The following is a 24,065-nucleotide window of genomic DNA, read 5'->3' as shown; positions in this document are numbered from 1 at the left end:
CCGAGAGCGACCCTACCCTGTGTGTCCAGGCAACCCTTGACAGGTGGGAAGCCTGTTTTACCACATTAGTCCTCAGATTCCCACAGCGACTCAACAGCTGCTACTGGGAAGATGGCTTTTCTATGGGAACAGTAATGCTGACTTTCAGCTAGAACATTGCAGAGGCACTATGCAGGCCTGATACGGGTCCAGTAAATACAAATCAGGTCTAGCACAGGAAACAGGAGTGCAAGCTTCCCTCTCACACTGAGAATGTGTACGGCATTAACATCATCAATACAGGCTTGTATCTCACACATGCATAAGAAACGCGCGCAGAATGGACAGCAGCAGGGCAAACTTCCATCGCATTCAAAGCACGTGTAGTGTGGGCAGTAGTAGGACAAGCGTCCATCACATAAAGGGAACATCAGTGGCATTAACAGTAGCACCGCAAGCTTCCTATACCACACATATGCATAGAATAACAGCAACAGGTCAAGCTTTCATGACACGCACAAAATCGTACAGTATGAGCAATATTAGGACAAGTTTCCATCACCTACAAAGAACATAAGAGGCATTTTCAGGAGCCTTACAAGCTTGTATAGCCACACATACGCATAGGCAGCAACAGGTCAAGTTTCCATCACACACAAAGAACATGTATTGCGTAGACAATAGTAAGATAAGTTCCATTACACAAGGGAGTCGTGTATTGGATTAACTGTAGCATAGCAAGCTTCCATCTTGCCACACACCCATTCACACGCATACAGCAGGCTCTGCAGGGAAAGTAGGACAAGCTTCAGTTAGGGATGTATTCCTTTTTTTTAATTTTAAAGTTTTTATGATTCGCTCGAGATCAAAGGCCACCTTTTTTTTTACAGATGAATCGGGGCATGGGGGGGAAGATGGGGTGCAAAAGTCCTTCAGGTGTGATTGCGTGGGTCTACAGTTGTTTTTGGAAAATGAGGATATTGGTCTTGACGCAAAAATGCAGTGAAAGAGAGTCCCAGATGGATGAGAATGGTTAGTGCAGAGGTGATCCCCCCAAACCTTTTCTGTTTGGATGAGAGAAATTCTGAGCAGTGATGGGAGGCCAGCCATAGCTGCCTTTTTATGTGGTATGTAGAGCATGCGAGGTATGTACGTCAGGGTTGCAAACTTCCATCAGAGGCCCACGTGTGCTCTGGGCAGGAGCAGCGCGAGCTTCCATCACCCAGAATACACAAGGCCTGGAGAGCAGCATTCAAGGTTCTTAAACACACACAGATCATATATGATATGGACAGAGGTAAGGCAAGAGTCCAGCACATGCATTGAGCACCCACAGTTTCAACAACAGCACGTCAAGCTACCACGACACACACAGGACATGTGGTATGAATATTACTAGGCAAAGCATCTATAACACGCAGGGCATGGCTGTTATCAAGCACAAGCTTCCATCATGGAAAGCGAGCGTGTATGGCATGTCAGTCCCTTTTCAAGCTTGTGTCACACACACATAGAACATGTGCTCATTGGCAGAACCAGGACAAGTGTCCATCATACATGCAGAATATGTATGATATGGACAGCAGTGTACTGTAGGTATCGTCTCTAGCAGGGGACATGGACAGCGTGGGCCACAGCAGAGCAAGCTTCCCTCACATGCAGAGAACATGCATAGAGTAGATTGCGGCAGTGCAAGCATCCATAACACACCTAGAAATGTATGGGTTTCCATCATACAAACAACATGCATGATATGGAAAGCAGCAGGGCAAACCCCCCAGCATGCCTAGAGTGTTACAAAAAGTGAAGAGACAGTGAAAAGCTATCATTATTCACAGCGTGTGTAATTAAGAGAAGCAGCATGCCCGCTTCATTCACTTACATTCTACAAAGCGGCAGAGCAAGATGCCAAAACCAACAGAACATCTGCAAGCTTCGATAGCAGTGGGAAAAGTGTGGTACGTGGTGGAATCGGAAAGCTTTCTCCTGGAAAACCAGGAGTAACTCGGACCTCCTGACAGAAAAATATAGGTGACTCCGGCACTAAGATTCAAGTTGTGATTGGCCAGCTCGGGTTCGAATTCCTCACCAGCAATGAATTTCCAAAGATGATCTTCGATCCTGAAGGTTGAGTTCCACAGGGTCTAAACATTACTGGATATCAGCGTTTATCTATGGAAAGAGTAGTTCTATACATTGACAGCTGCACAATAAATGCTTGTGTCATTGATAGCTTTTGGTACATCTTCCATCGCTATGACCCACGCTACAAAGGGCCCACAATTCCGCACGGTGCTGGTAACTGTTGAAATAAAGCCAGCTCCCAGCATTAGGAAGAAACGGCGTTTGTTAGTCAGACACTTTACTTCAGCACGAGGAAAGAGCGCGCCGCAGCCTGAACATTCCAAGGTGCACTCCGGGACATTCCAAATGGAACACGGGCACAGGGGGAGCCGGGAGGGAGAGGAGAGGGAAATACCAAAGAAGGTAACGGGGGAATAAATCATAAATAGGTTCATGATGTTACCTAAATAATATTTAGGGAATCAATTACATTATAACAGTAACCCCTGTTCCCAGCCCCATTGGCAATCACAAGAGGTGCAGTATTACTGCAGCTGGTATTACGGAGCGTTGAATATTGCATGGTTTACCAGAGACAAGGCCTCCAGGACTATGGATTACATATTGTTTCCTATTGTATAGGGATCTAAAGGGGATCAACTTATGATCTCTACGTATTAACTTGCTGTCCCTTTAGCATGGGATACCAGTAATGAGTACCTGAGCATATTGCAGAATTTGCATAGCTCTTCACACTCCGGTGGAGGCCATACAGTGATCTGATTCATACTGGGATATGGGCGCCCTTTGGGACTTTTATTTGCAAGGGCGTGGCTGGCAGGTTGGCCTGTATGGAGGTGTTGGGTAAGGCATGTGGAGGTTTAGTGTTCCAAGCATGCAGTGGTTGCTGGCAATAGTATGATGGGTTTGACAGAAGTGTGAAAGTTCATATAGTTGTGCATGTAGGTACCAACCTCGTTGTTTATATGGATAGGAACCCTTCTCCCTCAAGACTTATTTTTAAGACGCTGAAGATTCTCATTCAGTTATTGTTTGCAGATGCCATTTGCTATTGACTCTGAAATGCCATAAACGTTACTGTTTTACAACCAATCATTATCTTTTATTATTTATATATCAGTCAGTCAAAAACTTTATTTCGGCCACAAGGGCCATAAAAGCAGAATACAATACAACAAAATATATATCGAAAACAAGAGCAGATCACTTTTTAACCACCAAAACAGAATAAAATGATTAAATTAAAATTTTCACATTGTTAAAAATTGGTGGAAAATTTCCTACGCTGAAGCCATGCAGCATTAAGAAAGCGTGAAACTGTGAACACAATTGGGGGATGGGTGTCGTATTTTAAAACTCGCAGGGCATTAACACAGTCTCTAAAACCAAGGTTCCTACAAATCGATTTTACCCAGCGTTTCCTAGGGATAATGTACGCTGGACAAACAAAGAACACATGAATTTCATCCTCCAGTTTGTAGCCACATGCAGGGCATGAGATACTATTATTAATGTCCCATCTAGAAGTGAAGGACCTTAGTGGTAGGGTACCCATTCTGAATTGAACGTATAGTTTCCTGGCTACAGGAGGGAAAATCAGATCCAGAAATAACTCCCTCCCATAGTTCGGTTTAATCTGGAGAAACTGTTCAGTCAGCCTACCCATGTTCGGATCCATGTGCAGGCGTGTTAGATGAAAATATCTTAGTTCTTCAGCAAGATTGGTTTTAGAAACAGATAGGCAGGAAACTTCTGGGGTTGACTATGTTTGAATAATTGCTGTATAAGGTTAGATTATTTACTTTTATGTTATTTAAGGCCAGGCAGCCAGGTCCCCGCCTCAAAAGGAAGTCATTATTGTTCTCAAAGGATGGGGCATTCGTCATCATGCTTGCTGCCCCAACCGCAAAATTGCCTGAAAAGAAGTAAGAGTTATTAGGAGTACGTCCACCTGGACTGATATCCCACCGTAATCGAGGAGCTTCTTACCCGCACACAGGGACCAGGCAGTAGTGTACAGCACTACAATAATTGATTTTCGTACACAGAAGCAGACGCATTGGCAAGCCGTCCTCAGGCACTAAAGGTACAGGCAGCAGTGCTATCCTTCTTCAAATAGAGCAGGAATCCCACAAGTGGCACTACAGGAAACAAGCACTTACAAACGCAATAGGTAGGACCTTACATAGTAATTTATGTAGTAGTAGGTCTTTGGTTGGTGGGGAGAGTGCCTTTAGGATCAGCTCACTTGCAATATCACTTTAATATTTTAATAATACAGTGTTCTTGGTACTGCATTTCATTACACCTGTAAACAACAGAGAATAATATTTACCCTTCTTTCCAAACTTCTAAGACTGCGGAGCCTTTGCTGGTATTCAAATTTGCGTTCTGTGGATCACAAAGTTGACAGTGCAGTGTTTAACTTACTGCAGCATCTTGTTTTTTTGTCTTATGGCCCCTTATGGTGGAGGGTGGGGGGCGAGGGGAGGGTCCACACAGCAATATGTGTGGCAGACAAGATCTTATTTTGCTGGAAGCTGAGGATCTGACAGGTAGATCCTGGTCTGTGGGAAGGACAGTCTATGGGGGTAGTGTGGCCAGCTTGCCATCATCACTTCGTAGGACACATGTGTAGACACTTCCAGTGCACGGAGAAACATTGCGCATGTGAACTTAGTAGAAGATGGAGAGCTGGGGCGTTAAGATTCATGGAGCACATATTTGCAGTTTAGCCCACAGCTCCCTTTTCTAAATCAGGCATCTTAAAATATATCACTTGGTTGGATATTGAGTTTATCGAGTCTGATTACTGTGTCATGCTGTATTAGAGTTCCAACCCCTTTAGAACCTTCTGGAGTACTCCTTGACTTTTCGCTATTGGAACCTTTTGCGGAGGCAAGTGTACATAATGAATAACTCCATTACCCAAATGGAATGAAGTATTCTTACGACCTGAAACATCAGTAATAAACAACAGAATCTCCACAGAAAAGCCCAGAAACTTCTTACTGCCCCAGGACTTAAACAAAAGATCTCACAATCAACTTCTGTTGTCTTTCACTATATAAAAATATTGGGTGGGGTTTAGCAAAAGACATAATACAGGTAGTGAATGCAATCAAAAAATATATTCTCAGGACCCCTGACAACATTGGCAATTCAACTGGGATGTGCAAACACCACTACTAAACTTACATACTAATCCTGGCTTCACCACTGTACTTAATTATGCTGGAAATAAACACTGAATTATACAAGTCAGGGCCTACACACTGTGACATTTTCCATGGAGGTTAGTCCCTTAGCCTCTCCATTAAACTCCCTGCCTTTCCCGTTTTGCTGTAGTGGCATAGTTGGACACTGTGGAACCAGTAGCCATGATTTTTAGGTCTCGCCTAGCCAAAGCAGCGCATGCGCTGCTTCTCGCTATTGCGAGTACCTTTTGTAATCATTTCTGCGGAGGGCTTGCATGCACGTGTCTGCATGAACAAACATGGCTGCTCTCGCTATGTGTCCATAGCAGACAGCATGCACGTGCCCATCGGACTGTGGACAATCCCACGCCATTTTGTTGCCATAGCAACGAAAATGCCGCTTCGCGTGTTTTTTTTAATGTCATTTCCCCTGGGGCACAAGCAGGCATCCACTTCTGTGTTTTTGTTCCGATCAGCTGTCCTGCAGTTCCCCGGGGGCACAGGCAGGCATCCACTTCTGTCTTTTTGCTGCGATCAGCTGTCCTGACTGAAGTGGATGCCTGCTTGTGCCCTGGGGGAACTGCAGGACAGTTGATCGACAGAAAGCATGGCCAGTCATATGAGGCATCAGTCACATGTCAGACATGCTGGGGGACGAAGATTAGGGAGGCAAGTGCTGCTAAAAGGCCACAATGCCAGTGCTGAGTTGGGCATGTGACAAGGTAAGTATGACGAGAGACTTCCTGTTCCTGAGCAGACTCGGTCACATGCCAGGCACAGGCTGGCACACCCGGAAACGCTGCTGGCTGTGGAGACAGCTAACGTCAAGGCAGTTTGTGTTGGTGCTGGGCGCAGCAGAGCCGGCCAGATGCTGGGCATTGGGTGTCACATTATGAATGGCTTCTAGGTTGGAGTAAGGTAAATCTGTGACCGACATTGCACACGTGGCTGACTCCTGATCTGCACTCTGACACGTTAGAGCAACATCGCTCTAGCAGCTAACACGTATGTGATCTCGGCATTCCTAGGCACACCAGGTGAGTTTTGCAACTAGCACAAAATATGGCAAACATTCCATGCAAGGAAGGTCCTGTCGAGCGAAGTGCATCCTGTGTCCTGCAATCAATCACACATAACACGTTCTAAGATAGCTTAGTGCGTTAATGTATCTGCTGAACAGAACAGCGTGTTTTCGAAAAGTCCAAGCAAGTTTCGCTGTCACAAATGATTATGTTTAACTTGGGTAATAATGGAAGTTTCCTGTTCACGTGGCGAAAGATGATTGAGCTTGTGGTCCGTGTTTTAGTTATTGACGATATTTTATTAGTATATGATGTGTTGTCTCCAGTGGCGTAACGAAAGTTGTGGGGGCCCCCCTGCAAGGTACATGGAGGGGGCCCCCGCTCCGGATTTAATCTGGAGCTCCAAGGCCTAAGCACTATCAGAGGTGTGGAATTGTTAAAACAAATCTACTTGTCTCAAATGGGCGAAATTGGTTGGTAACCAAGGAGAACTCGCTCAAGTCTATGTGAGGGCTGGCCATGCATTGGACGATGTAGTAAAGCTTATGGACCACCCCTCTTCCCTTGAATACTGTGGAAAACTGGCTGAGGTCAATAAAGAATTATTTTCCACTCTTGCTGATATATTTAATCCACCCACTCGGTGTGTAGATTAGCTAAAACTGAGTTGTTTGCAGCAATAAAAAAGAATGTCAATAGGGAAGAAATTCAACAGAAGAGACGTAATTATAAGACCCTAATACATTACGCCAAACTTGAGTGGGCATCAGAAAACTGGGATAAATTAACTTCTGCTCTCCAGTCTAGAGACTCACGTAGATTTTGGTTGATTGTCTCTACTGGTTCTATTGAGCCCGTCTCTGCAGTGATTCCAAACATTGCCCCCGAAGTTTGGGAGGAACATTTTAGTGCCCTATACAGGGGGGTTCACTCTTCACCTCTATCTATTCGGTGTGCTGTTGCCCATATTAACTTCTCCTTGAGTGAGGTTCAATCTGCTATACTGATGCTCCCCGCGGGTAAAGCTCCAGGTTTGGATGGTGTCCCAGGCGATTTGTATAAACACGAACCAAGAGTCTGGGGACCGTATCTCACTGCATTATTCAATGCAATTCTTAGGGGTATGCCAGTTCCCCCTACTTGGTTGGGCGCAGAAGTTGTCCCTATTTTTAAAAAGGGATCCCCCTTGCTCCCTGGTAATTACAGGCCTATCAGCCTGATAGATGTGGCTCAGAAACTCTTTTCAAGGCTGATCCTAAACCATCTTCTGGATTGGATGGAAGAGTTTGAGATCCTGAGCCCCTATCAGGCTGGATTCAGAAAGAGCGTTTCAACAACTGACCAGATCTTCAGACTATGCATGCTCTTCTGGAAGAGAGTCAGGGTGGAGGGGGGCTCCCTCTATACTGTCTTTGTCGATTTGCGTGCGGCTTTTGATTTGGTCCCACGCACGAAACTTTGGGCTGTGTTGCAGGACTTGGGTCTCCCCGCACCTCTTTTGCAGATTATAGTGCATCTCCACACTAATAATTTTGCAAAGGTTAGATGTGGGAGAGAAGGAGGTTTATCAGCTAGCTTCCCCGTTGAAAGGGGGGTAAGGCAGGGCTGTGTTTTGGCACCTACCCTGTTTTGCCTCTATGTAAATGGACTCATCTCCCACCTGAATGAAGTTCCAAACAGAGACGCCCCACGACTCGCTGGTATAGGCGTCTCAGCTATCATGTTTGCTGATGACACCTTGCTACTCGCTAAGACTCCTATGGGTGCCCAGCGAGTCCTGGATGGCTTCGTCTCTTTTTGTGATGACCGGGGGCTAGAGATCAACACTGATAAAACAAAATTTATGATTTTTAATCCTCCTAGGTCAACCCGTCCCAACCCTGTTATTCATGGTATCAGTTTAGAAAGAGTCCATACGTTTGAGTACCTGGGACTGACTTTGAATGAGAAGATGTCATGGTCCCACCACCAGATTAAATCAAATCTAAAGTTGACTCAAAAGGTGGGGGGTATTCTGAACCTATGGAAAGAATCCATGATACATCCTATTGGTTCACCACTAGAAATCTATAAAATGCAGGCACGGGGGCAGTACTATATGGTGGTGAATTGTGGGGCAACAACTGTGCGCCTGATCTTGTCACAACGGAAAACAAGTTCCTACGGAATTTGGCAGCTCTTCCATCGAGCACACCACTTCTTCCTCTTAGGCTTGATATGGGTATAAGATCAATTAAGGAAGAACTAGGAGTGAAGCCCCTAACCTTTTGGAGGCGACTCTGGACAACCCCCGAACTCCGGAGTTATCGCTGTGAATTTATGGAGTTATACCAACATACAGCTTTACGTAAAATTCCATGGCTTAAGTATATAAAAGAGGAGCTAACGGCGATGGGCCTACTGCCTCTGTGGACAAATCCACAAGAGGCATGCAGCACTATATCTCGCAAAAATTTGGTTGCCCTGTATCATGACCGCAATTTGACTCTTTTATTAACAACTACCACACTGGGGCCTATGTCTACCACCTTCCTAACAGTGAAGGACTACTATAAACTGGAGACAGTACTGGATGACATAAACCCCATTGGTCTTAGGAAATTATTCCTACAATGGAGATACAATGCATTACCTATTAGAGCCCTTACTAGCAGCTGGCACCTATCTACTCCTAAAAATTGTCCAGCCTGTACAAATGAGCTTGAGAGTGACATTCATTTTATGTTTTTTTGTTCATCTTACATGAAACCCAGGAAAAAATGGATCATTCCAATCTGCAGAAATTGGGGTTTTAGGAATTATTTGGATGCATATCGTTTGTTAAAATCTGACCAATGCCCTTCGACTGTATTTGCTGTTAGCAAGTTTTTATCTGCTGCTTGGAATATTAGAAGAACCTTTTTGACGATATGAAATATTAACTGTATTATATGAAGTTCATTTTTTGGTTATATACTTCCTGCAGTTGATGTAACTTTTTTTGTTGGGTGTTTGTTTATTCTGTACATTTGACTGTAAATGTTTTGTTTCCTCTTTTATGACTTTACGAAGTCGAAATAAAGATCAAAGAAGACTTGTCGAAGGGGCAAAATAGTACAGAAATCAACTTGTCCTAAAAAGAAATCCACTTGCCTTACCTCTTCACTAAATCAATTAGATGGGCAGGTAGAGTGAAAATTCGGTTTTAAATATTCAAACATTTGATACATTGAGCTACCATTCGGAAGAACAGTGTCAACAAAGATTCCATATAGGAATCAGCAATTACACATTAAACGGTGTACATTTTACTGGGAAATCAATATTGCCTATTTACAGGATAACATCATAATGTATTTGCAAAACATATAGAAGGCAGTCACATGTCAGCTAGAACCAAGCAGGTATCCACAAAACATTTGAGATCCAGGTAATAGTGAGGGATGGATATGAATGCGATCTGAGATTATATCTTGATGAGTGTCCTGCTCAGGAAAGCATGACTCTTCAATCTGTCCTGGGGAGGGCATGAGACAATTCCATTTTTCATAAGGGATGGGTCTGCAGATATCTGCCCCAATTAGATTAAAGCAAAACCAGTCTAGCTTGAATCCAGTGGCAAAGTGAGGAAGGGACCCACGTCTGGGAATACCCTGCCAATTTAGGGCGAACAAAGCAAAACCAAAGGGAATAATGAACGGAGTGTTAAACAATGCAAGCACTCACTCCCAGTCAACTGATCTGGGTTTAATCCATCATCATTCTTTAGTTCACTCCGCCACCCCAGTTCAGACATGGCCAGTGCTTAATTTGTAAAATATTAAGTGCAGGTGCTCATATTTTTTTTAGGAGGCCACACCCACTCCCCCAGCTCCTCCCACTTCCTCCAGTGGCTCCACCCGCTTAATTTATTGGCTCCGCCCCTAAGCCTCAACACATCAGCGCTACCTCGGGGGCCTCACACCTACATACCTGCCCAAGCACCTGGATACCCTCTTGAGTGATTAGTTCAATATTACATAACATAATATAACATTTAGGAAGCCTATGACAACAACTTAAAAATGAACGCAAATTAGAGAATGTATATAAAACTCAAAATGGAGCTTTAGGAAAGGTCATTTGAGTACTTGAAGCAGTTTTGCAAACTAAAGAGAATGTGCTTACACTGCGCTGTTCAAAAGAAAGGAAGGGATGAAGGAAGGAATACATTAAAGAAGGCAGCAACAAATGCAGGCGCGAAGGGGAGTACTGGAGTGAGGAAACAAATAAGTGATGGATGAAAGAAGGAGAAAATAAGAAAAAGTGAAAGGAAGAAATTAAGGAATAGTGCGAGAATAGAAGTGAACAATGTGTAATGGATAAATAGAAAGAAGAAAGGAAGAAGAGCAGAAGGAAGGTTTGAGGATAAGAAAGGAAGAAATTAAAGAATGGGGTGAAGGAAGGAGAAGGGAAAAAAAGAAAGTAAGGAATAATTGGAGGAAAAAGTGCACCAAGGGAGGAAGGATGGGGAATGAATGAGGATGTATGGGAGCAAGAATGGAAAGAAGAAAGGAGGTATGGCTGGAGGGGTGGAGGAAGAGGAAAAAGATGGGCCGAAGGAAAGAAAGGAGGTCAAGGGAATGTATGCGAGTTTGAAAGGTACTGGATGAAGCAGGGACAGAGGGAATAATGACAGTATAATATTGCAAAGAAATTGAAAAACAAAAGATTAAAATACATGTATGTGTCCTTAACACACCATGTATGTTAGTAAAGCACATATTCACCAGAGCTGGCCTTGACACCAAATTCGAAATGTTGCTATCCAGCTCAATGGCACTTATTTTATCGACCCCAGAAAGATGAAAGACTGAGTGACCACACCAATATTTAAATGTATGACCCTGAGATCAAACACAGATTCCTGGAATGGATATAAAGATATGTACAAGAAGGAAAAACATAAAGAGGGAAAGGGAGGAAGAAGGAGAGGTCTGAAGGCAAGGATTGATACAAAGATACAAAGGTAGACAAAGAATGTGAAAAGAAGTGGGGAAAGCAGGAGATTGGGAATGCAAGATTGGAGTGAAACATGATGAGAATGAAAAGTGGAACGAGTAAAAGGCAAGGGAAGAATAGCAGACAGCGGGGATCGCATGAAAGGAGAGTGTAAATGAAAGATGGAAAGGTGTAAAATGAAAAGCAGTTAATGAGGGGAGGTGGCCATTAAGAGGAAACGTCGACGTAGGGCAGAAAGTGAAGGAAAATGGAGAGAAGCAAAGGAGTGAGGTGTGAATGGGGGAAGAAAAGCAGATACTGAGGGACAGCCCCTTCTTCCCCTGCCCCCTCCACAGTTCTGGTGTAGCTTTCCTGTGACTCTGCTCCGACCACTAGGAGAGGACTAAGGGGATATGGAGTTATGTGCTTCTCGCATTTTGGACTGAACCTTAAAGAAGGAGCATAGAGAGGGGGTGATCTTTATACGTTCTGTTGATTTACTTCCTTTCCTCCAGAAATCCCTAGATGTATAATTATCACCAGACTCATTGGGAGGGGGCAGTTACCAAACCCTGCGGGGTTTGAGATGGAATCGCTGTAAGCTTTCCTTTTCAGAGTTTGCCTTCCTCTGTTCCTCAAAAGTTTTGAAAAGAAGGGTGGACCTGGGTTGGCTCTACCCAACTCGAGACCCTAGGTTTTCTTGTGGGACACCACCAGCACAAATTAAGCACTGGGAAGGACGCAAGTAAATTGGCAGTGCTCTTGGGAGGGGCAGACACAGGTTGGAGAAGGAAACCCTTCGAATAAGAAGCAGGCAAAAGAGAATGGCAGGAGATCCAATCGGTTGTAATCAATGGGAGGGCTCTAAGCTAATGTATGGTCTTAGAAACCCCACAATATGCCTTACATCAGCGCATGCACTGTCTTGGAGGCTCTACCTACCACGGACCAGGACACAGACCTGGAGGCATAGAAACATACAATGAAGCTGACGAATGGTCTGATAGATAAGAAGACAGGCGAACACATATACAGAGAGACCACTGGATGTACGGAGAGCTAATATGGGCCCTTAATCATTTATACGCTGGAATTTATTATTATAACGCAAACTCTGAAAAAATGACAGGCCAGCCAACTGAGTAAAGAGTGTGGAGGAATTAAATTACAGATGCCTCAACATTATAAACTGTGGTCCTTGTTCTGGCAGCCTCTGCTCTCCTTAATTAAGTGAAATGCGTTAATTTAGTGCTGCTCGCTGAATCTCTAAAAAGCGTATTCTCTCCGGTGTGCAACGCTAGAAAGTCATATGCAATAGCTGTGTGATGCTATACATTGCAGAGTAGTTAGTGAATACCCTTTAACATGCAAGTTTATGGGTGTGCACAGCCTCATGGGGCATTCCAAACCAGGAACTAGCGCTTCCCACCTACTTCTAGTCCCTGTATGCAGTGCTGTGGAAAAGTGGCAAAGTGAGAACCTTGCAAGAATCCAGACCCAGATAGAACAGGAGCCACGGCATAATGAAAGGGGCTGTTAAACTGATATAATGAGAACGCTGCCCTAATCGGTCTACTCACTGCATAGCAGTAAAAGGGTAAAGTAATTTGAAAGCATCTTATTCCTTGCACAAGAAGATATTGTATACGCTCCCCATCCCTGAAACGTTTGGTTCAAAGTGGGTAGGGGGGTGGAGATAGTTTATTTTCCATCTGGTTACTGCCTTGGTTGGGCGGAATGTCTTCAACCTGGTAATCCTCGCTCAGTAACGCCATGTTATTAATTAGTCAAAATATTATACTGAGTTAGACAGAACTCTGGGCAAACAAACACCAGGTCAGATATACATATGTCATAGAGTCACGGGTGTCAGTGTGCCCACAACAGCTCTAAATAGCGCAGAGCATCATAAAATACAAAATATTAGATGGAACACCCAACACACTTCCAGCACTGCACAGATGTACCACTTAGGTGTATATTACTGTGCCCACAACAGCGCTTTCACACACCATCAGGACCCACCACCATACAACAGAATGTGTGTAAACAGAGCTCCTTAACTCCACACAAGACAGCCCACGAAAGGCATCAGTTGGCTATCCAAGTTCACAAACAGCACCCACAACATCAAGTTAATACACACATATGCAAACTTTTATGATGATAAACAAACCAGATCACCAGTTGGCGCATAAGCCTGGTAGATAGACCTCTGGCCACACCCAGGAAACGGACAACACATCATTATCAACAATCAAACATTGTCACACTGACTGCACAAATCACTTGGCATGAGCGCTGAAAGATCCAGTCTGCCATGAAATCCTTTAAAAGGTGACAAGACACCATTCGCAGTGGGGTTTAAAAGGCAATACCCCTAACAGCCCGATGCCAAATAATTATAACATGAAATAACAAAACAGATCACTTGATTATGACTTATTTGGAATTTTAAAAAACAAAAATCGAACACAATACAACAGTCCTTACACAAACAAACCTTATATTCACAGATGATATTTACACATAAACTTTATCAAATCGATACATTAACAGTTGAATATAAATATGCGCGCACTCATACCTTTCCTCCAGCTCTGTCGCTGCCTGCCTCTCGCTTCCCCTGCCCCTTCTCTTCCTAGGTGTCTGTATTTTTCTGTTCTGTTACTGGTAACCGGCAGTGCAACCGCACGGGTAGGTTCCCCGCGACGTAACCGCACGGGTAGGTTCCCCGCGACGTAAGGCGACCCGTTATCCTTACTCCGCGGCACTTGCTGACGGAGCCCATCATCTATGAGGAGAGGGCTGTGAACAGGATTGACGTATAAAAACGGATTCTGGACACTAACTGTCAAGCATACCAGACCTAGGTAACGAATGGGATTACGGGCTGTCTTTTCCGAATCCCATTTTCTAGTATTTACTTTTTGGTCCTGACGAAGCGCTCCCGGATCCATTAGGGACCGTCCTATAGCGCGAAACATGTTGACCTCCCTTTAAATCACTTTTGTTAATACACCACACGGGTTGAGAGAAATGGGACTTTTATTTGGTCTTTTTTCCCCTCTCTAAACAGCACTACTGTGCATCTCCATCCCCGTGAATTTTTTAGCTTGGACCAGGGACCTCCTGATTAAAATACTTTAGGTCCCTGTTTCATTTTTAAATCTGCACTCACTAGCACATACCTACCCACACACCCTCACTCACAAATGCGGCAACTCCTTAAAAGAACTCCACCAGAGAGCCCCTAACTAAGGGCCCGTGAGGGACTGCAGCGCCACCCCCACGAGGAGCAACCGTGCCCAATGATGATGCTATACATCCGTGAGGGTCTGTGAGGGCACTCAGTACCACCACAGGAGTACTTTCTCCTCACTCTGCTCACTCACCCTACCTTTGGAGACATTCCCGACTATCTACAGCTTATCTGTTGGCTGTTACTCCCCTCTTACATCATAGGAACTGTAACCATCCATTGGAACAACAGTTATGGAAGTGGTCAACACTTTCTGCAACGCTTAGTCCCCAGTCAGTACTTTCACTTTGCTCTGCTGCCTCTCTGGAGACATTTGGTACATTAGCTCTTTTTTGAGTTTCGCAGCTTTTAACAGGACCTTCTCCATGAAGTACATTCATTTGCACTGCATGTGATTACTTTCCAACAGAAAAAAAGAAAAAAAATACCTTCCTGACCGCCTGGGAGTTAATGTCATAACTCTGTGGTGCCATTTCAAACTCTTCTCCATTGCAAGATGTAGTAGCTGTTACAGAGAAACCGGGGGACTGGGAAGAGAAGGCCAACACAACACAAAGGACAAGTGACGCAATCAGGGGCCTCACCAGCCTATCTACTCTGAGCAGGTTTTCTTTGGACACATACCATTTTCGCTTTCATACGTCCACTTTTAAGAAACCTATTTGAATGCACTGCATAAACACATTATCCAGCCATACATGCGCCTTTAGTTACTTACTCTTCCTGGTACATTTGAGGTAACCATTCCACATAACTTCCTTATCTTGGCATGCAGTGCACCAGGCTCATGTGAGACTGAAGCTTATCAGCTGCCAAATGCGAGGGTGCTGAGCTAATAACTTCAACTCACCACCACTTAACCACATTGTGTGATCCTGGGCAAGTGTTTTATATTCCTGGTCCTCTATTTCTCAAACTTGCAAGATTTGTAGCGCTTAAAGTTTAACACCTTTTAATTTTTTTAATGCGAGCTAAAACAGTCAGTTAAGAAACACCTGTTTAACCAGAACCTTATAGTGTTTGAAGGGGGTAGTGGGGACGAAAAGACCTTTCAGAGACTTGCTTGTTATAGCAGTAAATCAGATAAAATGTGGATTATTAGAACGCCTGTGGGCATCGCTGATGTAAGTTAGAGCAGAGCTGTGGTACTCTTGATGGCCTGAGGGTTACATCAGATGGCTGATGCTAGTAACGGATTCCCTTTGTCATGGCTGTTGAAGAATCACCCTCAGACTAGCTCCCCATGCTGGTTTAAAGTCATGCTTGGCGCTGCACAGAACTGCATATAAAGCCCCTCATAGTTTCAAGTTAAAGGTTTTGGTGACATCGTATCACGGAAATTAAGGCTTAAACTTTTAGCCTGTGGTAAAGAAATCACGGTAAACCTGCCTCCAAAGGCAAACTCTGACTTGCCTTATCTTCTCACTTTTCCTGACTGCTCATTCCCGGTTGCTGGTGAAGGGACAAGAGCTGAGGACCTAAATCTCCAGACAGAAGACACTGCCAAATGGCACCACCCGATAAGCCATAGGTGGAAGAAAATAGCATGGTTAGGCACTGGTTAAGACTTTAGGGGTTCTTGTAAAGGAAATCACGGGCTTGTAGGCTGCATGAGATTCCCACAGTGAAAGTAAGGGGCTTCAATATTGAGACTTAAAATGGCCGAAGGGGGTGGCGCAGGGGCTGAATGAGAGGCCCAGAAAGGGGGTGGGAGGGGGAGTGAGACATTAAGCATAGAAGGAAAGCAAAGTGCGAAGGGAGGGTAGGAATCAAAGAATTTTACTGCAGGCCTTGGATGCGAGGGGAGCGATCTGGGTTCAGTGTGAGAGGCCTAAGGGTGGAGCAAACTACAAAGGGCAGAGATTCGAAGGTTGAATAAATACATCGGGTGAAAGCAGGATCCAAGAGGCAAAGAAGCCACTGCAAGCCAGCCTTTTACCTGTCAGTGCTGTGGGTATTCTGGAGCTGCAGAAGCTCCATTTTCGCCTCGTGCTCCAAGGAAATGAAAGGGCCAGGGCAGGATCCCGGATGCCATATGAGCAACACGAGGGCAAGAAAAAAACCTCTTACCTGACAGTGCTGTGGTATTCTGTAGGAAACGGAGAATTCGATATCATTCTAATGTTCTGCTCTGGGGAAACGAAAAAGCAGGCCCCTTTTTCCATCATTCTTTCACGAGGAACAAACGCCCAGAGCCCACCCCTGAGCTGGGTTACCCAATAGGAAGGAAAGGTGTAAAAGAGGGTGGGCTCAGGGTTCCGCTCATCCAATCCCAGTCATGTCTGCATTGATGGCCATCTGACTAATCACAGACCACTATACATTAGAGAATGTGGTGGAATATCCCTAATACTTTCTAATTGGCTCTGGGGAACAGGTTTGAATCGTATGGTCCCGTTTTCCATAATTTACTGTCTACTTGCTCTTCGAGCAAAACAGACTTTAAAACTTTTTGCCCTCATGAGAAATCTTGATGTCTAGGGCGATATGAATTACCCACCCCTGACTGTGCTGAGGGGGCCCCCTGCGGCTTGGGGGCCCCCCCGCACCGCGGGGGCTGCGGGGGCCTGTGTTACGCGCCTGGTTGTCTCAACGCCAAGAACAGTTGCATTAGATAGTACATTATCGCTGTAAGATCACACGATAGGCGAACATGACTTTGACAATGAGGCTTTGCTATTTTTCGCTTCCGGCGGTAATCTACACCAGGAAGTTACAACAGGCCATGTTCATGGCTCGTACCAAGGTCCAAGGAGGGAAGTGCGCGGTTTACCGAGGGCCTGGAATAAAGGCGGCGGCCCAGTTTGAGTTAATCTGTTGTGAAACGCCTCGTTAGTGAGTGGGGTTGGGCAGCCCACGCACAACCTTGACTTCATTAGCAAAGACAGGAGTCTTGAGTCCCACACCCCAAATACCTAAGCGAAGCGCTCAGCCCTTCAAACCATGCCACACGGCAATTTAGCGTTGTTCAGGAGTCGATACTCAAAATGCCCCTCAGTTAAAGGGAGGGAGCCTCATGCATTTGCTACCTTAGTAGTCAAAACAGTTTCCTGGAGAGTCCCAAGGGACAACAAGTTGAGTTGTCCATTAAGAGTAACTCGTCTCATTTGGGACTTGTAAATCTGACTTTAGAACATAAATGACCTTTTTGGTGCTTTTTAATCTATTCGATGGGCTTACCGGCCTTCTTCAATTAGACCGTGACCCGGGCACAGAAAGTCAAGATTCTGATTGCTGTACTTGATGAAGTTTTAACCGTGGGACCCCAGACCACTTTTATCTAAACATGAACTCCTCTCCTCCAGAGCAGCATCTCCACCTGTCCTCTTTGAAAAGTTCAACTCTACCCCCCTGACCCCTGAGAACAACGCGGCCTGGGACACCTTTACCCCGCTCAGTGAAAAAAACATCAAAAAGATTCTCTGGAATATCAACCCATCCAACCACTTCAGTGACCCGCTACCCCCCTCCATTTTCATGGAAATCAAGAATGCACTCATCCCTACCTGGACAAGGATTGTAAATGCGTCTCTTTCACAAGGCACAATCCCGGTTTGCTTAAAAGCAGCTCAAGTATCCCCTATACTAAAAAAACCTTACGCTGATAGGACAGACCTCAATAATTTCCGACCTATCTCCAACATACCCACCCTTGCGAAACTCCTTGAAAAATGCGTTCAGGCCCAACTTTGTGCCCACGTTGAGAACTATCAGCTCTTGGACCAACATCAATCCGGCTTTCGGACGGGGCACAGCACTGAATCGGCCCTCATTCATGTAATGGATGACATTCTAAAGATTCTCGATCAAAATGAATCCTGCCTCCTGATCCTCCTTGACCTTTCCTCTGCCTTTGATACAGTCAATCATGATATCCTCTTATCCATTCTGCAAAACAGGATGGGTTTTGGTGATCAGGTGCTACAGTGGTTCTCGTCCTTCCTCCATCTCAGATCTCAAAGAGTCAAAGCAAATCACTCTCTCTCCAAGCATTCGCCCGTTCTCATGGGAGTCCCCCAAGGATCTGCTTTATCTCCTATCCTCTTCAACCTCTGCTTGGAACCTTTAGCTAACGTTCTTAACTCCATGGATATTCATTTCCACATGTATGCCGATGACACGCAACTCTACTTGAAAATCTCATCCCCGGAAAACATCATATCACTCAACACCATCTTAACATATACTCAAAACTGGTTAACTGAGAACCATCTCCTGCTCAATACCTCAAAAACAGAATTCTTGCTTATCTCCCCTCAGAAGTACACCCCCAATCTTGACCTCTGGATGAGCCACTTCACTGCTTTCAACCGCACTCCGCTCATCGTAAACTCAGCCAAATCTCTAGGAGTCACCATGGATAATATCCTGAATATGAAAAATCATATCAGCACTACATGTAAAGGAGCAAACCACTTGATTAGGACACTCAGAAACATCAAACCTTTCCTTCCACTTAAGGATTTCAAGCAGGTGGTTCAAGCGCTTGTCCTACCGAGGCTAGATTACGGCAGTGCTACCCTCTGTGGCCTTCCCAAATACACCCTGGCTCCGCTAAGGGCTTCACTGAATACTGCTGCTAGATTGGTTACAGACGCCAAACGCAATGAGCGCATATCGCCAGTCCTAAAAACGCTAAATTGGCTTCCCTATGAAGCACGAATCCAGCTAAAAATTGCCACGATGACGCACAAAGCAATCCACTTCAAGACGCCCAGGTATCTGGCACAAAAACTTGAACTATCTTGTGGTGCAAGAGTCTCTAGAAGCGCTACTACCTTACTTTTGAAACCACCTATCTTTAACAAAAAGAGAACCTCTCACAGAGCCTTCTCCGGTGCGGCTCCAAGGATATGGAACTCTCTTCCTCCAGAAATACGCAGAATCACCAGTACAACGGTGTTCAAACTGGAAGTCAAAAGATTCCTGATGAACAAACTCCTTCAGTAATTGGGCTACTCACCTTGGCCCATTGACATTGTTCCTTCCTTCATTGTGTCAACATCTATTACTTTACTTTTCTTTCTTTCTTTTGTTGACATTCTTTGTTCTGCTGTCCTTACACTGTACTTTGTTTAACTTGACTTCAATGCGAACTTTCGTGCACTTTATGGTTCATTTGTGTTTTTTTTTTTTTTTTTTTTCTTCCTGTGGTTGTTTCCTGTTCTAGTTGTATTGTAAAGCGCTCTGATATCCCCTGGGATCTTGTTCGCGCTATATAAAACTTTATAAATAAATAAATAAAATAAATAAACTCTCTGTCCCAAAGAAGCAAGTGATTATGCAAGTGCTTCCGTGTGACTCACTGTGCTGGTTTTTATTGGGATTTCCTCTTTATCGGCTGCTGAAAAGCGTACAGCTGGACGTAGTTAGGAAATACTGACCAGTATTTCATTCAGCAAGCCACGAATTTGGGTGTCCATCTTGCAGCCTGTCTGTGCCCAAGGGACAACGTTTAGGGCGCCTGATGAAAACAGCACTGGCTTCTGGTGGAAGCAGGACCAGCATGCAAATGTCTTTGTCTGACCTTTAAATATTGATCAAGCTGTGCCCCGTATTACACCAAGATTGATTAAGATGTGCTCCGTATTACACCAACATTCTCCTGGCCCGCGGTTGCGCGCTGACTGATATCAATCTCCCCGCACCGGCAGGGCCTCACGTGTCAGTGTGAGGGATGGAGCTCAGACACTAACTTGATTTATTCCAATTCCTCCACTGTCATTTTGTGTGATCTTAGGCAGATGGTATTAGTTTCATTTGCCTCTTAACGGTGATCGCCTGAGCAGAAGACACCTGAGATTTTTACTCTTAAAAGGGAATAAAGATACGTCCGCCTCCTCAATGTGACCCACATTTTTTGGCTTGGTGGGCAATGGTGACCCTTAGACCCTGGCAAGCCCTGAATATCAATTTATTTCGGGTGCTGGCGGCGTGACGAGCAGTTAATATAGCCCCTCGAAGGGCAAATAATCTCTGAGAGGAGGGGCCAATGTTATTTGTTGCTTGGCTACAAAAGCATAAATTGAAGTGAAAATAAATAGTGCAGCTATATTTAGACAGTTATAAGATGGGAGTCTGGCAGGGGCCTAGCCAAGAAATGCACGTGAACTGCACCAATACAGGTGATCCCGCGAGTGTCTGGGGCAGTGTGGGGGCCGGACTTGGTCTCGGTGCCCATGACCACCCTCCAGGCCGGGCTGTGCCTGTGGCGGGAATAGCGCCACCCAGAAGCCAATGGCCAGTTTTTAAGCGTGCCGTGCCCGCTAGACTGCGCTAGACTACTCTCTCTCTACTACTGTCTCTCTACTACTCTCTATTACCCACTCTCTACTACTCACTCTCTACTACCCACTCTCTACTACTCTTTCTCTACTACTCACTCTCTACTACTCTCTACTACTCACTCTCTACTACTCTCTACTACTCTCTACTCTCTACTACTCACTCTCTACTACTCACTCACTGCTACTCTCTACTACTCTCTACTCTACTCTCTACTACTCACTCTCTACTACTCTCTACTACTCACTCTCTACTACTCTCTACTACTCACTCTCTACTACTCTTTACTACTCACTCTCTACTCACTCCTTACTGCTCACTCTCTACTACTCTCTACTACTCACTCTCTACTACTCACTCTCTACTGCTCTCTACTACTCACTCTACTACTTTTTCTCTACTACTCACTCTCTACTACTCACTCTCTACTATTCTCTAGTACTCACTCTCTACTATTCTCTACTACTCACTCCCTACTACTCTCTACTACTCACTCTCTACTACTCTCTACTCACTCTGTACTACTCTCTACCCTCTCTACTACTCACTCTCTACTACTCTCTACTACTCACTCTCTACTACTCTCTACTCTCTACTACTCACTCTCTACTACTCTCTACTACTCACTCTACTACTCACTCTCCACTACTCTTTACTACTCACTCTCCAATACTCACTCTCTACTACTCTTTACTACTCACTCTCTACTACTCACTCTCTACTACTCTTTACTACTCTCTACTACTCTCTACTACTCACTCTCTACTACTCTCTCTACTACTCTCTACTACGCACTCTCTACTACTCTCTACTATTCACTCTCTACTCTCTACTACTCACTCTCTACTCTCTACTACTCACTCTCTACTCTCTACCTCTTTACCTCTACCTCTACCACTCTCCACACGTACACATATGCACATATATATATATATTATCTACTGGCGGTCGCCAGTAGATAGTTATAGTTAGGACCTATTTTCCATAGGAAATCCGCAACATTTTATTTGGAATAATGTTGGCGCCGGTTGACGAATCCTCGCATAATTTTCCAAACTTTTGGCCAGCTCCGCTCCACGACTACCCTGAAAGTTTGCGGTGATCCGTCAAGCGGGGGCCAAGAAAAAAGGGGGGTCCCAAAACACGTTTTCCCCATGCAATTTCCCATAGGATCTGTTGTCGCAGCTACAGCCCGAACCGCTGAATGGAATGACACCAAATTTGGCAAAGAGGTAGTCCTCAGTTCAGACTCGTGCCTTTTGCATATATGGTGGGAATCTGTTCAGTAGTTCCTGAGAAAATAAGGGTAAAATAGTTTGTGATATCTATGGCCGCGGAGGATCCGCGGACCGTACCCGCACCGTAAGCGCACCCTCCCCGAACCGAGCGCGCACCTTCCCGATCGCGCGCTAAATGCTAATTGGCTGTTAAGTCTCTCTCTACATTCGAAACCAGGAGCTGTTGGCGGCCATTTTCTGCCTCGGTAGAAGCGAGGCTGAAGATGCAAGGGGAATAAGTGTGTAAAACATATAAAGGGGGCAGAGTGGAAATACTCTGACCCTCTAGAGGTGCTTAGGGGGTCCCAGAAGGACCCCCTGGGGCCCCCTTTTTAAAAAACAAAAACACGGGGAAATGCGCGCACGGTGCGCGCATCCTATCGCGTTGGATGCACGGATTCTCTCGCGGTGGGTGTGCGGATCCACGGCAACGTTTTTGGAAAAACGACAAGAAATCATTGGTTGTATGACAACTTTCTACACTGAAAGGTAGGGTATATATATTTCTGTTTTTTAAAGGTATGATTGTTATTGGTTAACAAAAACAGATTGTAAGGAACATTATATATGATAAGCTGATATGTTGAAAAGTCAAGCACACTTCCTGTCTTGTGTAGGAACATTGTGTGCTGAACTTGTGACCTGTGAGCTCAGTGCAGTGTTCCATGACGTGTTTCTATGGTAACAGGCAGAAGGCAGATTGGGGGAAGGGTTGAAATGTATTTCAGTTGAAAAGGGTTGAAATGTTTAACCAATAGAAATGTGTGTTTGCTTTTGAGTTTATGTGCGAAGGATTGTGATTTGATGTTTACATGTATATGTGTGGAAAATGGAAGGGAAACTTTTTCAGTCTTTGCTTTTGCTGAGAGGTGCACAGTGCAGAGATTCTGTAAAAGAAAATATGATGAGTGATTGATATACTTCTTAATCTACAAAAGAACTTGAAAGATGAGTAATTTAATTGTGAGGGGATGTATGTAGACTATTTTGATTTTAATCAGACTAATGTATTTTTCCTGCTAAAGTGTAGGGAGTACTTTTTTTCTCTACAATGTGTGTGCATGTAGAAACCATTCTGTGATAAGCATTTGTGTTTTTCATGTGTTTGTAAACAGATAACTGTGCAGTTTTTATATTTTGGTAGAATTATAAACCAGTCATTGTTTATGAATTTGTGAAATGAGTTATGTTATGTTTCTATACTAAAATGTAGTACTACTTCTAGATGAAGAAATGTGTTTTGCTATAGTGCAAGGGATAGTGCTGTTTGTCTAGAATCACACAGTGAGTCTGTGTGTATTTGGGAACCACTGTGAGAGAAGCATTTGGTAAAATCGTGTATTTGCTGACAGAAAACTGTTTTAACTTGTCATGTTGTGAAGTTTTAGTAGCATTAGAAGACAGTTATGGCTTATAATTTGATTAAATGAGTCAGGCTTTGACAGAAAAGTGCAGTCCTGAAAGATGTAGATTGTGTGCAGTTCCCTTACCAGTTGTACTGTAGTGAATGAGTTTTGGTAAACTCCTAGGGAGAACTGGTGCATGTCTAGAATCACAGTGTGAGTTAGTGTGTATTTGGGATCAGTGTGAGAGAAGCATTTGGTGATATCATGTATTTGCTTACAGAAAACTTTTTTAAAACCTGTCATGTTGTGAAGTTTTAGTAGCATTAGAATCCAGTCTTTGCTTATGCGTTGATTAAATGAGTCATGCTTTGACACTGATGTGCTGTACTTAAATATGTAGATCGTGTGCAGTCCCCTTACCCCTTCCACAGTAGTGAATGAGTTTTGGTAAAGTCCATGGATAGTGTTGATTGTCTAAAATCACACTGTGAGTCTGTGTGCATTTGGGTGAGGATTGTGAGAGAAGCATTTGGTAACATCGTGTATTTACTGACAGATAACTGTTTTAAAACCTGTCATGTTGTCAAGTTTTAGTAGCATTAGAAGCCAGTCTTTGCTTATGCGTTGATTAAATTAGTCAGGCATTGACATTA

The sequence above is a fragment of the Triturus cristatus genome, chromosome 10, assembly GCF_964204655.1.
Source record: "Triturus cristatus chromosome 10, aTriCri1.1, whole genome shotgun sequence".
Lineage (NCBI taxonomy): Eukaryota > Metazoa > Chordata > Amphibia > Caudata > Salamandridae > Triturus > Triturus cristatus.
The sequence above is the reverse complement of the archived record's forward strand: the minus strand, read 5'-3'. Positions refer to the sequence as shown.